At 35.3% G+C, this 5,983-nt stretch overlaps 1 protein-coding gene across 1 annotated transcript in view; it reads left to right on the plus strand.

Moving 5' to 3' along the window:
- The first annotated feature begins 3,532 nt into the window (after nucleotides 1–3,532).
- The window catches only part of CTNND2 (catenin (cadherin-associated protein), delta 2), a 306,974-nt gene continuing 304,523 nt past the window's right edge, over nucleotides 3,533–5,983 (plus strand). The window contains exons 1-2 of the mRNA XM_010001353.1: nucleotides 3,533–3,563; nucleotides 3,875–3,991. The gene's annotated coding sequence lies outside the window, so the exon portion shown is untranslated. The remainder of the gene's footprint in view (nucleotides 3,564–3,874; nucleotides 3,992–5,983) is intronic.

Raw genomic sequence — 5,983 nt, forward strand, 5'->3', positions numbered from 1 at the left:
TGCATAGGTTGTTATTGAAGGTAAACTTTTAGGCACAGTGCAGTCCATCCTTATAGAAGATGCATTAATTTGCTTCAAGATGAACATCCAGAACTAAGCATACTACAAAATCTGTGGGATTTTTTTGTTTGGTTTGTTGAGGTTTTGTTTGTTTGTTTGTGTAGCATTATGTTCCCATTCTTAAGTTACTCTGCTCCCCTAGAATTTTCCTTCAATAAATCTTGTTTTCCAAAGATAACCTAAGTATAAGAATCAAAGTTTCATGTAGTTGAATGGTGACACAGGGATCTTTATATCAATCAAATAGAATTTGGTAGAATGGCCATTTCTACAAGATCTATATTCTTCATGTAGTATTAATAATGAGAGAAGAATACAGCAAATAAATCATAATTATTATTCTGATTTTGGGCTAAGGGAGTAATAATTATACCTACCTGACTTCTCAGCTCATTAATATTTTATGCTAATATTTTCAATACTATATTAATGTAATTCTGGTTAAAATCTCCCTCCTTCTTTCAAAAACTCTATTTTGGCGCAGGCTTCTACAGTTCAGAACTCAATAAATAAAGTATTTTATTCCTCAGCTTCCTCAATTGAAGTTGGTAGAGTTTGCAAACTTTAATAATGAGGCATATAAATATCCAGAGAAGTGGTTGATAATGAATTCAAAACCTTTTCTTTAAAAAAAATGTATAAAGTAGAAAGATTTATTTTGCTGAACATGCTGAAAAAATAATTAAGGGGAATTCTTCTCTTGGTACGGGTACACAGTCAATTCTACTGATCTCTTGTGAAGCTGGAAAACAACTAAAAGAAAAGCACAATAGAAACCTACTTTTATTCACTCAAGCAGATTTGGCACACTCTCTGCACAGACATGTCTGGTTGCTTCAGTCAGAAATCCTTGTCAAGCCAAGAACAGGAAAAGCTTATTTTAAAAAAAAGGGGGGGGGGAGTAAAAAAAGAAAAGCAGAGCAGCTAAATTTATACCATGGCAAATTCTAATGAGAATTTTCTAGGGAAAGCCTTTGCATTTTTGTCTGCAAGACTGAGGGATCAGTTTATTGATCTCCTTGGAGGAGCAAATACACTTTTAATATAGATTTACAGGATCATAGAATCACTTTGATTGGAAAAGGTCTTTAAGATCATAATGTCCAACCGCTAACCTAAACCATGTCTCTGCAAGTCTTTTAAATATCTCCAGGGTTGGTGACTCCACCAGTTCCCTGGGCAGCCTGTTCCATATTCTGTATCTTGAATAAGAATGTAGGATTAGAATAAAAATGATGGTGAATCTGCTACTTTGACTATAAAAGTTACAGTATTTATTAAAAGACCATTACTGTAGTTGTGAGTAGAAGCCTGACTAAAACTGGAAAAGCCAAAATACAGTCAAAATTTATTGCAATCCCTTTTTAGACACTTCCCATCTAAGATTTCTTAGAGCATATGCATTAAAATGTTTCTGTGGAAGTCAGACTAGTGATCTGAGGGTTTGCTACTAACCAGCCGCGAGTGATTAATTTAATACTAGCTGTACTATACTAATAATGAACTTCTATACTTTATATAAATTTATTGCCTAAAAAGGGCTAATCTGGGATTTCTGGAAATGATATGCACAGACTTGGTTGGTTGTTTTTTTTTTTCTCACTGATTTGGATGAGGTGGCACAGTCTTTCACATCAGTGTGTTCTTGCCAGCAACATGTAGTAATTAATTCTGCCAGCCAGATTGCCACCTAAGATATTGCAGGTTTTTCTGTCTTTTGAGGTGGCATCTTCACACAGGAATCTGAATACCAGGAGAGGGACTGTACAGTGGAAAGTAATACATTACTAATTATATATGATGCTAATGCCAGAAAGGAATATCACTCCCAAATGCCAGTGTGTCAGCTGAGGCTGCAGTAGTTTACTGATACTGAAAGTCGGGTAAAAGGAATTTCAATTTGGAAAAAGGAGTATTTCAAGAAGAGACACTGTCCTAGTCACCATGCACTAGGGCTCCTGTTGAAAAACTAGTTTAAATTAAAGTAAATTCTTCCAATTTAGCACTTTGCCATTATTATTTGCCAGAGGACTCTGGCTATTTTTATCTTCAATATTGTTAGCTTCAATGCAAGTGGTTTAGTCAAGTGTCTCATTGAAGGGTTAGATTCATATCTATGAAGTCTCACTGCAGTGAGTCAATATAAATCACAGATGGTAGATATTTGGAAATTTCTGATGATATATAGATTTGAATTTGTCAGGTTAACACTTCTGATGCCAGCTAGAAATGAAAACTTGTCCTCTTAGGATTATGTATATGTATATTAGACAATAATCCTGTTTTTAACACTATCAAATTGGATTAATGATTGACCCAAGTTCTTCTCCTATAAAAAGATATCTCCAAAAGGAAGCATTTAATTTCATTTACATTATTCTTGTTCTAGATATAGATACTAGGAGCTATACTCACATATACGTAAGAAATCCAGCATCTGATGGGAAAGGGAAAATATTTAAAATCCATTAAATCCTATTTACTCATTAAAACCTGCATTTATTCTCAATGTCAGAAAGAAAAAAAAAATGTAGCTTGAAAAGTTAAATAATAATCTCTCTATGTTTTGTTTTTTTCTTTTAACTGTTGAATGCAACAGATAATTTTGTTTTACCCTATAAATATCTTGTAAAAATGTATAGAAGAGTGTTACAATCTTCACTGTAATAATCAGTTCACTGTTATCAAAAGAATTATTTTTACTGAGTAACTTCAGTCCTCTTTGAAGTCTTGGCATGTGAGAAAGCTCTGTACTAAAGAATAAGCAGACTACACCTTGGAGGAAAGTGTACTCATTGCCTAATTGAATATATCATTCATTTTATTATTCATTTGAATATATTAATTTTATAGAAAAAAAACCCTACCTTGCTAATTCTCTGATGTTCATGCTCATTATCTTAAAATTAACACCTTCTATTGCTTAAGTGCTTGTACATGGAAGTACAAACAAATCTAAATTTACTCTCTTGTGTAAGTCAATTGCATTGACTTAGTTGCACATTTGAATAATATAAAAATATACATGATGTCAATAGAATGAGGAATCATGCTTATAATTTATTTTAGAAATCAGATGTAACTGTTCACTTCAGAAAGCAATTTTTACATTTCTCTACAAAATAAAAAAGTCAGACAAATAGAAAGATCAAAAAAAGTTTAAAGATATGAACATTTTTGCTTAGAAATAGTGTGATTCAGATATCGAGACTAAGAGGGCAGTTTCTATATGTATGTTTTAAACGACTTAATTATAAAGTGAAGATCCTTCCATCCTGCTCAACAAATGCTGTGCAAGTCACTCATTAAACAATACCTAAAATAATAGTTTATATATAATTTTATCTATGTTGTTAACTCAGTTCCCTTATTCTTAAGTCCCTTCAGAATATATTTAGATCTGAATATTGATGGCACACTACTGAATCATTTCATAAAAAATTAACTCTTGCTTTTTTTTCTTTACAGTTCAACAGAAGAGCAGTTTCACTGGCAAACACAAGGTAATGCATGTATCTACATCTATGTATAATGCATACTCTCTACCAGAATGATCATATTCTCTGAAGAAGATGTTGGGGAAAACATTTATTTATGCAATTTCTTTCATTGCTAGTGTGTTATAACCCTACTTAAAAAACTGGCAACGTCTGCAGGATTTGTTAGGGATGATAAAAGAACATAAAGATTGAGATAGAGTGTAGCTGTGAATGCTTAGTCACATGTAACTGGTTTTACTTTTTGTCTTGTAACTGGTTTATCTTTTGCTTTTCATCACTTCATTTACATTTTTATGTTTTTAATATTATTTCAGACGGTCAGAAGGATATAGAAGATGAGCTCACCACTGGTCTGGAGCTGGTGGACTCCTGTATTAGATCACTGCAGGAGTCAGGGATACTTGATCCACAAGACTATTCAGCCAGTGAAAGTAAGTTCTGAGAAAAGTGTTTTCTAGAAACCAGACGTATTTGTAAAATCTCATGCTTTAAAACTAAATGCATATGTTAAAGTCTTTTTCTTTATTATTTTCTGATAAAGGCAGAAGACAAAGTAGTTGCAAGCAGGCAAACCCCCTCCTTGCCTTTGCAATTTTTGGTTTGGTTTGTAATTGAGAGAATCTCACTGCTAGATTGTGTGGAAAAATCCCAAATGTGTAATCTATAGTAAGGCAAATATTTTGTAATTGTAATATTGCTGTACTGTAATATAAGGTAATGTCGTAAGACTTTAGCATCACCACTACAAAAATAACTTTTAAACAGCACATTTTTACTATGCAAAGTAATAAAATATAATATAGTGTGGGGCTACAAGTAATTCTGGTGTCTCTTTGTAACCACTTGGCCAGGTAGCTGATAACTTCTTAAGACTAAAATTTTCAAATGGTTATACAGACAGAAATAGTCAGGTGAACTTTTTAAAGATGATGCAGATAAGTTTGCGGGTGGTTGTTGATGAGAAGCTCAACATGAGCTGCCAGTGTGTGCTGGAGCCCAGAGAGCAACTGCATCCTGGGCTGCATCAAAAGAAGTGTGGCCAACAGGGCCAGGGAGGTGATTCTGCCCCTCTGCTCTGCTCTGGTCAGACCCCACCTGGAGTGCTGTGTACAGCTCTGGTGCCTTTAGCACAAGAAATATATGGATCTGTTGGAGAGGGTCCAGAGAAGGACCATGAAGATGATCAAAGGGCTGGAGCAGCTCTGCTATGAAGACAGGCTGAGAAAGTTGGAGCTGTTCAGCCTGGAGAAGAGAAGGTTCCAGGGAGACCTTATAGCAGCCTTCCAGTACTTGAAAGGGGCCTACAGGAAAGCTGGGGAGGGAATTTTCATCAGAGAAGATAGTGATAGGTCAAGTTTAATGGTTTTAAACTGAGAAAGGGGAGATTTAGGTTAGATATTAGGAAGAAATTCTTCACTATAAGGGTGGTGATGAACTGGAATGGGTTGCCCAGGCAGGTTGTTGATGCCCCATCCCTGTAAGTTTTTAAGGCCAGGTTGAGTAATATTTTGTGCAACCCGGTCTATAAGTAGAGTTCCCTGCTCAAGGCAAGGGGGTTGGAACTTGATGAACTTTAAGGTCCCTTCCAACCTTTATGGTTCTATAAATCTGTGATTCTATAAATGGCAGCTGTAGCAAGGAAGCTAAAGTCTTTTCTTAAAGGTTTGCTCACTGGTCATCTAGCAGCCATTTTATTTGCAGAATTGTGCAGTGAGTGGATAGATCCTCTGCTACAACCAGCCTTTGGGGAAGTAAATCAAGGCTAAACAACAGTACAAATGAATGAGGGACATGCTACTCAAATGTATTTGTAGAGCAGATGTCTACAAACACTTGTGCTCATGAGTTGCATACACTGAGACAAAGTTTTCCGACAGATTGATAGGTCTATTATCAAATGTAGCACCAGATGTTGAAAAAGCAGGTTAATTCTCTATTTTTCTTCACTTTTTCTCAGCCCACTGTCTGATACTCTGTTGCTATCTGCCACAAATATATATGCACTTTCACTTCACTCCTACTGGAGCCACTGACACTACCTTGGCTTTTCAGTTTTCTCGAGTATATTTAAACATCTTCCCTCTGCTCAGTTGAGACATATTTGTCTTTTTCAGTTCCCTAATGCTTAGTACCCTCTGACTGACTCATGTTTTTCAAGATGTCTGTCCAAATTTAGCTTTCTCAAAAGTAAAGGAGATGACCTCCCCTTCATCTGGAAGGGTTAATGGAATATGACAGCCACCTTCTACAAAGCATCTCTAGCAATGACGAGTCATCACCTGAAAAGTGGTCATCAGGTGATGAAAGGAAGGCCTGGCAAATTGAATGCAGAATTTTAATTTGTCCCATTTTTAATTCTTTTAAAACAAGATTGCAGTAAAATTCACAGTTGACAATCCCTGGTCAGTAGAAATTTAGGGAAA

The sequence above is a fragment of the Chaetura pelagica genome, unplaced genomic scaffold, assembly GCF_000747805.2.
Source record: "Chaetura pelagica isolate M959 unplaced genomic scaffold, ChaPel_1.0 scaffold317, whole genome shotgun sequence".
Classification (NCBI taxonomy): domain Eukaryota; kingdom Metazoa; phylum Chordata; class Aves; order Apodiformes; family Apodidae; genus Chaetura; species Chaetura pelagica.